Below are 17,199 nucleotides of genomic sequence, written 5' to 3'. Positions count from 1 at the left end.
GATTTAATAGGCGTGTGACTGACTGTATAAGTAAGTGATTAAATGTGTCTTACTGAATGCATGGGTTAGTGGCTAAACTGTGTGAATGTCTGTATCAGTCTCTCAGTTGTTGTGTAAGCTGCTGCATGGGTTGATGATTAGGTACATGATTGTCTATATGGGCTACTTATTGGTTGCATGAGTATCTCTATGGGTGCATCAGTGTTTGTGTGTGTGGGCGGTGTGTGACTTTCTACCTACATGTGTGAGTGGATAATTTACTGGGTGTATGGGTTCAATAGTGCATGTGGAAATAGCTGTATAGGTGAGTGAGTGTAAGTATCAGTGTGTTGGTGAATGAATGTATGTCTCACTGTGTGATATTTTCCAATATGCGGGAGGGGGGTAATAAGCACTACAGTTTTTATAGTTAAGATGAGTTATTTATTACTGATAAGTTTCCAATACAGGTATTTATATAGTCTCTCTTTTTCCTTCTCTCTTTTCTTCAGGGTCTTTGCCTTCAGTCCCTTTTGCTCGAAGTCCTCCTGGCCAGCGTTTTCCCTCGGAGAAAGGAAAGGCTCAGGTAAGTGTTTTCTGTTTTTACTCTTTCATATCTCATGGGCAAGGGAGTGAGGTTCACCAGTCCGAATAAAAAAAAATAGATCCCGGTGAAAATGATGATGATTCAAAGGAAGTGCAGAAGAAGTATGTGCCCAAGTGGAAGGGAACAACCCGGAAGGAGCAGCCACACGGCAAAGGCAATTCAGGAGAGAAAAAAGGAACACTAAACAAACCTTCTTCTCCCTCTTCTGCCTCACCCTAGCACCCCTCTCCTCTGTTTTCGCCTCCCTCGAGATCCCCTTCTGTTTTTCCGTTTGAATATTCTGTATTCTTCCACGCACCTGAAAGAGCCATGACCCTCCAGGGCCGTGGCAGGCCATGTCCGTTTTATCTGGACCCGGGGTGGCACCGTCATCAGGATCGCCTCGCGGGGCGTCGGATCTCTCCTTCTCCTCTGTACTCTCCTTCCTCGCTCTCGGGACCGCCGCATCTGCTGAACGGTTTTTCTCCTGTTGAACTCCCAATTCCGGCATCTTCCGTCTTTCATCTTCCCCGTCCGACCCGCGACTCCTCCTTTCTTGTACCATGTAATTTCCCACATGGGACAAAGCAGCGCTGTCCTTAAAGGGACTAGACCCGATCCACCCGTCTTCTTCCGTGCCTGAAGGAACTCCCATCGTCAGGCTCCACGCAGGCTGCAAATACAGATGGGGAGAAAGATGAGATGGAATGGGGTCAAGATAGACCGTCTCAGGCATATCGTCTTCTCTGTCAGGGGCTTCCTGACACACTGGTATATGTGTGAGTAACTACATATGTGAAAGGCAGTATATGTGAGTGTTGGAGTATATAAATGACTATATGTGAGAGTGAGTAATTGTGAGAGTGGCTGTATAAATGAGTGTGTGCTTGTGTCAGTGATTGTATAAGAGAGTAAGTATATGTTAGTATCTGTATGAATAGGTTAGATAGTGAATGTATAACTGTATAGGTGAGTAAATGGCAGTGTTATTGATTCTTTACATGACTAGCTAGGTGTGTCAATAACTCTATGGATGAGTGACGGTGTATGAGTGTTTGTATAGGTGTATCAGTACATATAATAGTGCTGTATTGATGAGTGACTGCATGTATGAGTAACTGTATGGGTGAATGAATGAATGTGTGTGTATAGCTAGGAATTAGTCAGTGGGTATAAGTAACTTCTATTGATTTGTCTATGGTTTCGAAAATGGTAGTCTGTATTTTAGAGTGGGTCTATCAAAGGTTATATTAGGATGTGAGGAGGTGCATCAGATTATCACATGGATGATGTCATCAGTGCTGTCATCAGTGATGTCATTTGAGATGTCATCAGTGATGTCACTGACCATGTCATGAGTGATTTAATATGTGAAGTCATCAGCAGTGCATTGCAGGGGCGCAAGTTATAGTTAGCTCTACTAACTATAACATTCGAATTTCTCTGGTTTTGTATGAGTGAAATGTCCAACTAACTATAACATCCCTGAAACCTATGGTTTTTCAGTGAATTTCTAAGGTTTTTTTTTTTTTTTTTTTTTAAAAACCTTTATTACAATTCCAGAGAAATACAAGTATGGGCCTACAACCAACAGGCCGGCCGCTAAAATGCAGTGTAACCCTAGGCACAGCTGAACATTCACATCGATGAAGCAACAAAAAAGGGGTCACTGGAGAGTTAATCATCGCAGTCGGCCGCAACCGCAGTCCATAAACAAACAAAAAAGGTTTCATATTTTTAGGAAACGAAAAACAACAAACACACAAGGCAGAGGAAATTAATAGCAGTAGCATGTGCCCCTCATATCGAGGGAGTAATCCAACCCGGGTAGACAGAGGGGGGGGGGGCAAGGCCGAAGAAACCAAATTCGCATGTCGCAGGAGCATACAGGAATGCGCGGGCTAGGGAGACAGAGCGGCATCTATCTCACACATCTGAGGCGGGGCGCATATACCTCCACGATAGGAGTTCCAGGGACCCCACACCTTAATCCACTTCCCAGGCTTGCCTCTCGCCACATACACCGTTTTCTCTCTGAACATACACCAGTCCATGTGTTCTTTCCACTCGGAGACCGTGGGTGGCCTCTGGGAGCCCCACAATTGTGCAATGTCACGCGTCACTACCATATAGCCCAGAGTCACCCATTGCGTCTGCGTCACATTGTAATCAGTCGGCTCCCAGACATTCAGCAAACATCTTCGTGCCTCCGGCAACAAGGCAACATGCGTGACTTCTTCTAACACCGCATGCACTCTGCACCAAAACCGAGTCACCTCCGGACACTCCCACAGGATATGGAGCAAACTCCCCAGGAGTCCACAGCCTCGCTTACACAAACCATCCACCGAATACCCCATACGCATCAGAGCAGGCCCCGTGACGTACACTCTATGGAGTATTTTAAGCTGGACGAACCGCAACCGGGCCGGGATAGCCACCTCTTTCGGGGAGGCCACCGCCGACACCCAATCCTCGTCGTCCAGTTCTAAACCGTCGGCAATCCATGTCTCCCGCAATGAAGCCAGCAAACCCATCCGATCATTAATAAGCTTCTTATAAATCAGCGAAATGGTGCTATCCGGCACATAGCCGTCCAATATCCTGTCCTCCAACGGGGAATGCTCCGGAATAGCCGCCACGTACGAAAACACGGAACACAAGGCATGATGGACCTGAGCATACCGATAGTATTCCCTATCATTCAACTGGTATTCAGTTTTCAGCATGTCGAACGTCTTAAATTTCCCTTTCGTCCAGAGATCCCCTACCGTGCCGATACCAATCGTATCCCACTTATCAAAGCCTTTTGTAGTATACAGATAACCCAAACGCTGGGACGCATACAATGGCGTAGCCCGAGTCAAACGATCCCTCCACCCCATCTCCGCATTTGCTGCATGCCACACCTGTACCGCGACCCGCGTCGGGCCCGTCAACCGCGCATCAAGGGACCCCGAGTATAGCGCTCGATTATAGTCTCCGCCCGGCAATAGCAATTTGTCCATCTCAAAGGCCGGGTTCAAAGCAGGGCCATACATCCCGTGATTGACGGCAGCCAACTGGGAGGCCCAGTAGTATCGCTTAATGTCAGGGAGGGCGACCCCCCCATCATACCACGGTAGAGTTAGTTTGGCAAGAGCAATCCGCGGCCGCCCATCCCAAAACAATCGACGCTGGAGACACTCCACCTCCCGAAAATAACGGGCCGGCACTACGTCCATGGTGTTCTGCAGGGCGTACAAAAAGCGTGGCAGCGACATCATTTTGAACAGTGCTGCCCGGCCAAGTGGCGAGAGCGGCAACCGCCGCCAACCCGCCACATCCGCCCATAGGCGCTGAAGGGGGGGGAGGAGATTCCGTTCGTAGCGGGCCACCGGGTCCAGTGTTATAAAAATTCCCAAATACGTAAATCCCGATGGCGCAATCTGGATAGGGCACCCCCGCGGAAGGGGGGGGGCCTCCCCGGAAAGAACGTATACACAGGACTTAGCCCAGTTGATGACCAATCCGGAATTGCGACCAAAGGAGCTCAAAACATCCACCAACACAATGAGCGATTTGCGCGGTGATGCAAGATACAAAAGGATATCGTCCGCGTATAGGGAGACCCGATCCTCGTATTCCGGCGTCCATCTAAGGCCACGCATCGAGGGTTCCCACCGCAACCACTCCGCAAGGGGCTCCAGACAAAGCGCAAAAAGAAGAGGCGACAGTGGACATCCCTGTCGGGTGCCCCTACCCAAAGCAAAGGGAGCCGAGACACGTCCGTTGACCACCACCTGTGCCAGTGGATTGTCATTAAGCAATTTCACCCAACCGATAAAACGCGGGCCAAAACCAAACTTCGCCAATGCTGCCCAGATGTACGGCCATTCCAAGGTATCAAACGCCATGGTAGCGTCCAAGGACGCCAAAATGGCCGGCTCACGAATGAATGGAGCGCGAGCAAGGACGCCATGCAATCGCCGCAGGTTCAAAGCGGTATTGCGATGGGGTATAAAGCCGGATTGATCCTGATGAATCAGGTCGCCCACAACCCGGATCAGACGATTGGCCAGTACCTTGGCGAGGATTTTGGGCTCCGCGTTTAACAAGGAGATGGGCCTGTAAGAAGTACACCGATCCCGCGGCTTCCCCTCCTTATGGATAACCACAATAGTAGCAAGACGTTGGTCAGGGGGGAGGGAGCCCGCCGCCTTAGCCTCAAGGAACATGTCTCGGAGATAAGGTGCAATCACATCTGGGCGCAACTTGTATAATTCGATGGGAAGTCCGTTAGGACCCATGGCCTTACCCGAGGCGATAGAGCGAATGGCCAAAGCGATCTCATCTGGCGACAGGGCCGCATCCATCAATACTTTATCCTCATCAGATAGGGAAGGCAGAGTAATGTTTCGAAGCAGCAGTCGAGAGTTTTCCTCCGAGCGCTCTGAGACCGGAGAGTAGACCCCGTGAAAATACTCCGCGAAGCAATCAACTATATCACCGGGGTCCGTCACACACACACCGTCCACCCTCTCAACCTCCGGTACCACTCGACTCGCTCTCTCCTTCTTATCCAACCAAGCAATCAACTTCCCGGCCTTATCACCCATATCATACAAACGCCCCTGTTGCTCCCTGCTCATACTCCTAGCAGATTCAGTAACCAGCGCCTTATAGTCGGCCTGCTTAAGCTCCAACACATGCAATCTATCATCCGTAACACCTTGCTCCAAATCACTCTCCAACTCAGTGATCTCATCTTCTAGCCGAACAACCTCCTGCGCAGCGCATTTTTTGGTGTAGGAAATAAGAGATAGGGCCTGGCCCCGGAGCACCGTCTTAAAGGCCTCCCAAAGGGAGATGGCGGAAGACACCGACCCCACGTTGTCATTAAAGTAGTGTTCCAGAGACTTAACCAGGTCTGCACAAATCATGGGGTTTCGTAGGTACCAGGGGTTGATCGGCGCCACCCTCCCCTCCGCCCCCAGGGCGATATCTAGGTGTAACAAGAGGGGGGAGTGATCTGATATACCGCGTGCCAAATGTCGCACCTCCCCGATCATCCCAGCTTGGGCCGCAGGCACTAGCATATAGTCAAGCCTCGAAAGACTACCATGGGCCCCGGAATGGAAGGTATACTGCGCCTGTCCAGGGTGTTTCAACCGCCAGCAATCTACCAGTCCCAGGGTATCCAGAAAGCCTCCCAGCCAGTTCTGGGCCCGAGGGAGGTCCCTAGGGGGGTATCGATCCTCAACTCCGGAAACCACAGCGTTAAAGTCCCCCCCCAGGACCAGCACCCCCCCCGGAAGCCCAAGCAGCAGGCGTCCCAAATCGGCATAGGTGGCCGTCTGCAGGCCCGGCGGCACATAGACCGTGACCAGCGTAATCAACCTACCCTCCCACCTCCCCACCAGCGCAGTGTAGCGCCCTCTGTCATCGTGGAGCACCTCATCCACCACCAACGGGAGAGAGGTCCTGACTAAAATGCCCACTCCCCTCGAGCCAGAGGTGAAACCAGAATGGGCCAGAAGGCGATACCCTCGTCTGTTCATGGCATGGAAAGAGTTCCCTATGAGGTGCGTTTCCTGCAGGAACACAATGTCAGGTGAAATACGTTTCAAGAACTGCAGGACTACCCCCCGCTTTATCCTGTCCCCCATCCCATTCACATTCCAGGAAAGAAGTTTCAGCCCCCTACCCCCCATCCCTCCCAACACAAAACATCCCTCTCCCGGGGAGCACAATCATAGTAGCACAACATGAAATATTACCCCGCCTTGTGAAACAAACAAACAACCCCCAACCCCACCCCATCAACCCCAACAAAACTCCCCCCTCCCTGCACCCCTGCGTGAGCCCGAACAGCCCCCCCAAGCTGCAGTGTGCCTGTCGCCCCAATATAAAATTCACTACAAAAAGGACAAAAAAAGAACCCCCAGAAGGAGGAAAGGGCCCCAGCAAGCCCCACGCAACCTCCAAACACCACGGGGCAAAGTGTCACAAACTGGAGTCCAGTGCAGCCACAGGTGCAAAACGTTACCAGTGCAGTCCAGCGCCAAAATCACTGTTCCATTCCTACTCCGTCAGACCCTCTCCGCTCTCCGTCATCCGACCCTCCGGCTCCTGACTCTTGGGCAGGGCATCCAGCCACTCTCCCACCGCCTCCGGCCGGTCGAAGAAGTGTGAGCGACCATCTAGCTCGACCCGCAGCCTAGCCGGGAATAGCATCGCATACTTGAAGTCCATGTCTCTCAAGCGCCGTTTGATGGCCGAGAAACCCATCCGTTGCTTTTGAACCGCTTGCGTAAAGTCTGGGTAAAAGCTAACATTAGAGTTCTCAAATCGTAATGGCCCAGCCACCCTCGACGCCTGCAGGATAGCGTCTCTATCCCGAAAATTAAAAAGTCGGGCAATGATCGGCCGCGGGGGGGCCCCCACCTTAGGCGCACCCCCTGGAACCCTGTGGGCCCGTTCAACAGCGAAGAACTTGCTCAGCCCTTTGGGTGCTAGATGAGTCACCACTAGATCCTCCACAAAGAGATCCACAGCAGACTCCTTCGATCGTTCGGGCACGCCGATAATGCGGACGTTGTTCCGCCTGGCCCTGCCTTCAGAGTCCTCGAGGCGACGCTCAGTCAGGTCACTAGTGAGCTGTAGCCTCCGCACCGTCGTCTGCAAAGCGGCCACATCTACCGTTAGGCTCGACGACGCTTGGGCCAACGAGTCGACCCGGTCATTGGTTTTCGACAGGTCCGCTCTGACCAAGGTGACATCAATCAGCACCGAGTCCAATTTGTTGGCCAGAGTATCCAGTTGTTGGTTCACAGTCACCTTCATCTCCTCAATGGCCCCCATGACATCCAGCAGAGTCAATTCGGGTGATGCGCCCGAGGCCTCCTTGGGCGGCTCAGGCGATTTACGTGATCCACTAGGGGATCCCTTTGGCTGCGCATAGCGGTCCATATTGTTGGCCTGGGAATAGGCTCCCCTCCGGGTAGATTTGAGTTTCAGTTTGTCACCATCCACTCTTGTCGTCATCGTCAGCGATCAGTAAGGTCAGCACCCTCCAGCACCCGGAGGAAGGCTAGGAGATCCGGGCCGCTAGCTGAAGTAGGCCCGTTTACAGGTCAAGACTAGGCTTTGCACTCCGTACTCAGCGCAGCTCTCCCAATATCTCCTCATCAGTGTCAGTAGACCAACTCGAAACCGAAAGTGAAAGTGCGGGGTCCGGGGCAGGCCCAGCCTGGCATGCAGCTGTTGTTCACTTCGCAGCCGGGCACCTCACCAACCCGAGTCCGGGACCAAGGCCGGAGAAGGCCGCAAACTTCAGATCGCCAAAAAAACGGTTCCCGGGGTCCAATTTCGATTCGGAAAACGAGTGGTACCTTAGCGCAAGATCATAAACAAAAGCCCGTCGAGAAAATCAGGATTATGACAGGATAGACGTGGGAGGTTGCGGAGGCCCTCGGGAGCCACAAGCCTACGCGGCCATCTTGGTTGCGCGCTAGGCTCCTCCCCTCTAAGGTTTTTTAAATGCTAATTTCTAATTATAATGTTCATTAAACCTATAGTTTTTTCAGTGATTTTAAATTATCGTTCCATACTCAACGTTCTGAAAACAGCCGATATCGCCAGTTTTCCAGCAATAGCTTCCGCAAAAAAACAAATCACCACAAATGAGAGCAACAACTAATGCTAATAATATGCAGAGTAGGCATTCCTGTGCAAAAATACCACGAAATCACCACTTCCTGATTTTTTTAACGATCAGCCAAATCTGCGGTGCGATCCAAAAACAGGAGATAAGCTGCGTTAGCAATAGGAATGTAACATCTGCCTTTTACTGGTGTAAAGTAGGACGACTACCTACAGTGTGACAGGGAGCCCAGCCCAGAATCACATCTGAAGACCAACACATGTCATAGAGCTACTGATCATGCACCTCCGACACCCAAGAAGGCCACAAAACCCACTGCCACCACCCTCAGGACCTCCTCCCCGGACCATCCCCCCCCACTACCACCGAGGCAGCGCACAACAGGACAGCGGACGTTCCAAAAACGGCATGGCCCCTCAGCCACACAATAGCTGAATGTTGCGAGATGTGGCAACCAAACATGTGTGAAGGATGCAAGTCACCCACCAATAATAATGCACACAATACCAAGTGTAGCGGTGATGTGCTGGACAGACCTCACTATGCAGAGCACAAACATCTCCATGTGTACATATACTGCTGGTGCTTGTAGTGTTGTGGACAGTGGACGCAACCATGTTACCTCAGGCAGTGGGGAAGATCTCGTTCATGTACCTGTGCCGTCGTCCCCTGTAAGCGGAAGCGCAGTGGGCTGGTCCAACGTACGCCACTCCAGCGTAGAAGTGTGAATAAATAGGCCGGGGCTCTGGGCGTGGTTCACTTGTGTGAAGGCCAACACGTCTGCCAGAGCGGCAGCCCTCACCCTGCCACGTGGCTGCCGCCAGGACAGTGGGCCTCCTCGACACAGGCCCCCTGCGAACACAGCGGCACAACACCGCAGAGTTATGTCTGTACAGACTACTGCCTTCGATCTACACTGCGGACAGCAGGGCTCACAATTCAGATGGAGTCGCGATTGCAGATGACGCAGTCCAGTAGGCAAGACACATTGCACCCAGTGCGGCCCGCCCAGACCATGCATCATCGCAGGCTGCATACACGCTGAGTGCCAGAGGTACCACTAACTCAGTGCACCACAAGTCAACACCACGTGGCCTTATTAAGGCAGAATTCATTAGACAAAAGACATTGCTACCAGTGCGGCCCGTCCGGACCACGCATCCAGGCTGCGCACACGCTGAGTGCTTCAGGTGCCACTAACTCAGTGCACTGTAATTCACCGCCACGTGGCCTTACTGAGGCAGAATTCATTAGACAAAAGACATTGCTACCAGTGCGGCCCGCCCAGACCACGCATCATCGCAGGGTGCGCACACGCTGGTTGCTTCAGGTGCCACTAACTCACTGCACCATAAGTCATCGCCACGTACCCTTATTAAGGCAGAATTCATTAGACAAAAGAAATTGCTACCAGTGCGGCCCGCCCGGACCACACATCATCGCAGGCTCCGCACACGCTGAATGCTTCTGATGCCACTAACTGTGCAGCTCAACTCAATGCCACGTGGCTGTGGGCCCTTGCTGACCACTGCCTCTGGCCTACACTGCAGTCAGCAGGGCTCACAATTAAAATTGAGTCTTGATTCTTTAAAACAGAGTCCAGTAGGCAACTAACTACAACATCCCTAAAACCTACATAATATCCTTTTAGTATCCTTGCTTCAAGAACTTTTTTGATATCAATTATAGCTTTAGTACAATGACCAAATTCATCTTGCAAGTCCAAAGGAACACTGAATGGCAGTCTACACTGCGGATAGCAGAGCTCACAGTTCGAATTCAGTTTGGATTTATTTATTGCAGTGTAAACTGTACTCTATGTCGTTGGATTTTCTCAAGAGGAAGTCACAAAATGCATTCCTCGATGTCTGTGCTGACTACTGCCTTCGATCTACACTGCAGACAGCAGGGCTCACAATTCAGATGGAGTCACAATTGCAGATGACGCAGTCCAGTAGGCAAGAGACATTGCTCCCAGTGCGGTCCGCCCACACCACGCATCATCGGTGGCAACGCAAACGCTGAGCGCCACACCTGTCACTAACTCTATAGAGCTCAAGTCAATGCCATGTGGCTGTGGGCCCTTCCTGACCACTGCCTCAGGTCCACACTGCGGTCAGCAGGGCTCACAATTCAAGATTAGTACCGATGCAAATTGTGGAAGAGACTATAATCGGTTAAGAAAACCAAATACTCCCAATCTGTGCAGCTCAAATGAACGTCACATGGCTGTGGCCCTTTGCTGACTGCTGCCCCCGGCCTACACTGTGCTCAGCAGGGCTCACAATTCAAATTCAGTCTTCATTAATTAATTTCACAGTCCAGTCGGCAACTAACTATAACGTCCCTGCAACCTACATATTTCGACAGTGTATTCCATAAATGTTTCATCTTTTGTTCTTTACGCCTACACTGCGGTCAGCAGAGCTCACAATTTGAATTCAGTCTTGATTTATTAATTACAGACAGAATTGTTCTCTATGTCCTCGGATTTTGTCAAGAGGAAGTGGCAAAAAGCATTCCTTGATATCTGTGCTGACAACTGCCTTCGATCTACACTACGGATAGCAGGGCTCACAATTCACATCGAGTCGCGACTGCAGATGACGCAGTCCAGTAGGCAACAGACATTTCTACCAGTGCGGCCCTCCCGGACCACGCATCATCGCTGCCTGTGCATATGCTGAATGCTTCTGAATCCCCTATATAAGTCACCACAACTCATGGACCCTTTATAATACAATCTTTTGTGTATAATTTCAGATCTGCTGCCCCTACCTCTGTGTATCACAAGTCATGGACCCTTCACAAAAGAATCTTTTGTGTATTATTTCACATCTGGTGCCCCTACCTTTAGTGCAGCACAAATCATTGACCCTTTATGATTGAATCTCTGTGTGTGATCCGATGATTACTGTTGTACTGGTTGCCAGCACTAACCATTCCCTGAGGGCTGGCTTACACTCACCCCACACGCACCCAGCACAGACGTCACTGGGCATGTGACCCTGGTAATAAAAAAAGGGGCGAGCGCACGTGCCCGTATCCAGTTCCACTATCTATCTAACTGTGTCTGTGTGTTCATTATGTATGCATGATGCTGCCCCTGGGCCCTACCACATTACATTGTGCTGTGGACAGCGTATGCAACCATGTTACCTCTGGCAGTGTGGAAAACCGGTTATTTAACTTTGTCTCGGTCATTGTATAAGTACGTAGGTAGAGACTTGATCTTTAGAGTACTGCAAGGAGAGTGTATAGTGAATTTATAAGTGCTTGGGGATTGGCGGAGTGATTGTATAAGTACATATGTTGGCGCAGCTGAACCCCGAACACAAGCTTGGCTCTAATTGGCTGCCCTCCATGTGCCAAAAACTGAAACTTGAACTTTGCATGGCCCTGTATTGCTACAGCTGCAACACACCACTGAATGTGCAATAAACATTCATATCCACACAGATGTGTCATGTCCACCATCTTTCATGTGTGGAACTATGGATGAATGTAGGGTCAGTGATTCCCCGTACCTTCCATGTTGGCCATGTTGTGGGACTTGGCTCACAGAGTGACACATTGGCGCTTGCGACCCGGGTGACGTCAGCACTACAACAGGGACACCCGTATCAGTTAATTCCTTTTACTGCCCAGGACAGAGCCATGCCCTTAGCTCCGGAGTCATTCTTTTCAGCCTCATGCAGGACTAGCATACGCCAGGCCTGCTCACTCCGCTTACGCTTACAGGGAATAACAACAATGCTACATGGCCCAGATTGTCATTGCAGTGATCTGCTGGTCACAGCCTAGTTGTCAGTACGCCACAGCCAATCCCTCACGGTTGGTATACACCCACACCACACCCATCCAGCACAGGCATCACAGGACATGTGACCCTGCCAATAAAAAAGACCGGGCGCACGTGCTCTACTCCATTTTAGAGTTGCTCACACCGGCATGGAACGGTGACTTTCAGTCCACTGAGGTACGTGTATCGTAACTGCTGAGCGGGTGTGCAGCCAGGGGTGATGGCCCATCCCAGCGGTCTGGACAGCTCAGGCTTTGTGTGCCCTGATGGACCGCAGTGTAGGCCTGAGCCATCAGACAGCACAGGCCTACCGCCACGTGGCGTCGCCTGGCTGGTCACAGAGTTAGTGGCACAGCAAGGGCTGAGCGGGTGGGCAGCCTGCGATGAAAAGCCGGGTGCACTTGTATGTCGTCTGCCATGGCAAAATCAAGACCCAGCACCAAATGTGAGACCTGGTGGCCTGCGGAGCGGGGCTGCATGATATGCAGGGTGCCCTGTCCGGGGGCCCCGGGCTTGGGGCTTGCAGCGGCACGTGGTAGGCCCTCTTTTCTACACGCAGGTTGTGAAAGATGAGCAGAGAGGCTTGTTTGCGCAGCAGCGGGCAGTCACCACCGGGCAGTGGGAGTGGATGTGGTGCAGCAGCCTGGGTGCGCAGCGGCGGGTAGTCACCTCTGGGCAGTGGGAGTGGATGTGGTGCAGCACCCTGGGTGCGCAGCAGTGGGCAGACACCTCTGGGCAGTGAAAGTGGATGGGGTGCAGCAGCCTGGATGCACAAAGGCGGGACAGCGATTTAGGCGTGCGCAGTCATATGTACTCTGCCATTACTGATTCTGTACTATGTTTCAGATGAGTGAGCTTGATGGCTCCACTATGTCCCGGCACGTGGTTGGAGACACACTGGTGGCGGAAAGGTGAGCTGTGAGAGTTTTGTCCACAGTGTGTGCACTCACTGTCCCTCTCCATCTCTTCCTTTCTCTCCCTCACACTCTTTCTCTCACTCTTCCTCTCTCTCACACTGTTTCTCTCTTTCTCTCTCTCTTCCTTTCCCTCTTTGTCTTTCTCTCTCTCTCTCTTCCTCTGTTTCTCTCTTCCTCTTTCTCACACTGTTTCTTTCTTTATCTCACTGGTTCTCTCTTTCTCTCTCTCTTCCTCTCTCTCACCGTTTCTCTCTCTTCCTCTCTCTCTCACTCTTTCTCTTTTTCTCTGTCTTCCTCTCACTCTTTCTCTCTCTCTCTCTCTCTCTCTCTCTCCTTTGATGGACGCATGACGCACAATCTTATCTTGCTTTTGTCTAGCAGGCTGTGATTCACAGATTGACGACCCCCCCACACGGACCTCCCGCCACGAGGCGATGACTTCAGTTCCACTGAGTTAGTGGCACCAGAGCTGAACGCGTGTGCAGCCTGCGATGATGCGTGGCCATCCTGGCAATCAACACCCACTCTGAGTTGTGAGCTCGGCTTGATCGTGTGTACGCAACGGCTGAGGAGGTTGCTTCGGCACGTGGTGGACCCTCTTACACACATGCAGGTGCAGGAAGGTGAGCAGAGAGACTTGTTTCCGCAGCAGCGGACAGTCACCTCTGGGCGGTGGGAGTGGATGGTGTGCAGCAGCCTGGGTGCACAAGAGCGGGCAGACACCTCCGAGCAGTGGGAGTGGATGGGGTGCAGCAGCCTGGGTGCACAGGAGCGGGCAGACACCTCTAGGCAGTGGGACTAGATGGGGTGCAGCAGCCTGGGTGCGCAGGAACAGGCAGTCACCTCCGGTCACTGAGAGTGGATGGGGTGCAGCAACCTGGGTGCACAGCAGTGGGCAAACACCTCTGGCCAGTGGGAGTGGATGGGGTACAGCAGCCTGGGTACGCAGAGGCGGGCAGACACCTCTAAAGGCGGCAGAAGTCGATGGGGTGCAGCAGCCTGAGTGCGCAGGGCGGACAGACACCTCTGGGCGGCGGGAGTCGATGGGGTGCAGCGGCCTGGGTGCGCAGGGGCGAAACAGAGAATTACACATGTGCAGTTGTATGTACTCTGCCATTACTGATTCTATACTATGTTTCAGATGACTAAACTTGAGGGCTGCACTATGTCCCCGCACGTGGTTGGAGACACCCCGGTGGCAGAAAGGTGAGCTGTGAGGATTTTCTCCAGTGTCAACACTCATTCTCCCTCTCCATCTCTTCCTTTCTGTCACTCACACTCTTTCTCTCTCACTCTCTATCTCTTCCTTTCTCTCTCTCACACTCTTTCTCTGTCTCTTCCTCTCTCTCTCTCATTCTTTCTTTCTCTCTCTCTTCCTCTCTGTCTCACTCTTTCTCTCTCTCTTCCTCTCTCACACTGTTTCTCTCTTTCTCTCTCTCTTCCTTATATCTCACTCTTTCTCTCTCTCTTCCTCTCTCTCTCACTCTTTTTCTCTTTCTCGGTCTTCCTCTCTCTCTCTCACTCTCTCTCTCTCTCTCTTTCTCTTCCTCTCTCTCTTCCTCTCTCTCTCCTTTGAGGCTGTGATTCACAAATTGTCGAGGGATGACACGCCATGCCTGTACCTACTTTTATTTTGTTGTTTTGTTTAAATAAAATGTTTTATATGTAAATCCATAGATGACTGAGATTCTTATTTGTCCAACCTCTCATGCATCTTCTTTATTATAATTGTGCGACATCAGCCAATTTGTTACGTTCCAGATTTCCTAAGGTTGCTGTCACATTTGTTTGTGGGGGGTGGGGTTGAGGGGTGATGGCGGACAAGGGGCTTGTGGCGGGGGGTGGCGGAGCAGTGTTGGGAGTCCGAGCTGCATGATCGTTGGCTCCATTGCATCTGTTGTCATTCAGGTGTGGCCCTGGGCTGGGCTCCCTTTCATGTTGCAGGTTGTAGTCCGACTTTACACCAGCTCAGAGCAGATGTAAACTTCCTGCTACTAACACACCTTATCGCCTGTTTTGTACTCTCTTCAACGATCTTGCTGGTGGTTGAAAAACTTGTGAAGTGATGTGTTCGCTGCTTTTTGCACAGGAACGCCTACTCTACATCTCATTAGCAATATTTGCCGGGGTCATCCGTGATGATGCTTTTTGAGGCTGATATCGCTGGTAAACTGGTGATATTGGCTGTTTGCACCAGCTTGTGAACGGTGCGTTAAATTTATCACCATTTTGGTTGCGATAAAGTGCCGTTAACTCGGCGATGTGTCCTTCAGAATATACCCCTCGGTGTTTGAAAGACTTAAGAAGTACTCGAGTGCCGCGCTGAGAGCCGCTTTCACATGGGGGGCCGCGCTGAGAGCCGCGACTCCATAAAAAATAAAAAAACAACCAAAAAAGTCCAGTTTCACTAATTTACATTTGCCTCGGAGACCCCATCCCCCGAAGCATGCCGACATGTTCATTATTTAAAAAAACAAAAACAAACGAGAAGAACGCGTCAGCTCCCTTCCCGTGGCCAATTCCAGCCCGAGGACCCCATCCCCCGGGGCCTGGCCTCACCGTTGGGGACCGTGGGGGGGAGCCCCAATGCCCCCATGGTCCCGCCGGCTCCCTGCATCCGGCGGGAGCCGGCATTGCTTTTCCACACTGGGAGCTGCTGACATGCAGCTCCCCGTGTGGAAAAGTAATCAGCTTTGGATTTTGGAAGCGAGAGCAGGTTCTCTCGCTTCCAAAATCCAAAGCAAGTTTGCTATGACAGGGCGGGAGCGGCGCGGCTCCCGCCCTGTCATAGCAAACAGCAGTGTCCCGGGGGTGGGCACCCCGGGACACTGCATGAGTCAACCCTGGGGGGTGGCGGTCCCCAGGGCCATCACGGGCTCCAGGAGGAGGGCCGTGTGCCCCCCCCTCCCAACATAAGTGAAGTCCCGGGGAGGTGGTGGTATCCGGGGCTGCGGGGGCCCCAGCGGGTCCCCGCTATTATTTTATAAGAAATGACCCCTGCCCTTCATTGTTCTTAAACAATTTCGGCAGAATTCGCGACCCCATCGCGTATTGCGCCGATTTCTTTTTTAAAAAAAAGCTTTTTTGGGCCCTGGGGGTCATTCTGGGACCCCCTGAGCAGGCATAGGGGGTCAGGGTGTTTCTACCCTGCCTCCTTCTCTTGTTTTATATCTTTGTTTCTCTGTTTTCTGGTGACTCGCTTCTACCGAGTCACAAGTTGGCTGCCAACACTTCCTGGTTTGGAGTGTTGACAGCCAATTAGAATGAAGCTCATGGTCGTGGCAGCCAATTAGAATGAAGCTCCGCTGCCCTAGATATCGAAACTGTTATTTTTTTAATTACTCAGCAACTACTGAACGGATTTACACCATTTTAAAAAAAGGTCGCTTTCTGAACCAAGCACTACCTTTTTGCCAAATTTGGGGTAATTCCGTTCAGCAGTTTCGGCTGTAGCCTTGCCCAAAGTTTCCTATGGGAAATTGATTTTTTGACTTTTATTTTTTGAATTTCTCAAAAACTACTGAACGGATTTACACCATTAAAAAAAGGTTGCATTCTGAACCAAGCTCTACCTTTTTGCCAAATTTGGGGACCCCCTTTTTTCTCAGCCCCCGCTTGACAAATCACCCCCAAACTTTCAGGATAGGAGCTGACCTGGATAGACGTTTTTTGGGCAGAATTTCGTGAAGATTCGTCAAATGACGCCAAAGTTATTAGCAAATCAAAAAATGCATTTCCTAGGGAAACTAGGTTCTAACTATAACTACCTATATATAATATAAATATATAAACATATATATATATATATATATATATATATATATATATATATATATATATATATATATATATGCCTTCACCTGCGTTCTTGTTTGCCGCCGAACTCCCAATCGAAGGGAGCATCATCCTTACGGATCCAACAAGAAAGGAAGCGTGTACGTATCCGATAGTCCTTCAACAACAATGGATGACAACGCTCTGTGTGGTTTCGCCCCAAAAATTTATGTCACCGATAACGTGGCGCCATTACAGCTAATCTTTTAACTGTTTCAGTTGTGACATGAAAAGCTCAAACAGTGAAAACCGACTGGTAGTTCTAATTTCGTTCACTTCTTTTTTTTTCCTTACAATATTAAAATTCTTTGACACACAATTACCAAATAATTTTCTCTCAATCGCCTCCAAATTAAATCACTACTAGATAAATCACTACTACATGATTAAACAGATTGTTTGATTATACATTCCATTTCATTCTCGTAGTACTACC

The sequence above is a fragment of the Triturus cristatus genome, chromosome 4_2 (assembly GCF_964204655.1).
Source record: "Triturus cristatus chromosome 4_2, aTriCri1.1, whole genome shotgun sequence".
Classification (NCBI taxonomy): Eukaryota; Metazoa; Chordata; class Amphibia; order Caudata; family Salamandridae; genus Triturus; species Triturus cristatus.
Note: the sequence above shows the minus strand (reverse complement) of the source record.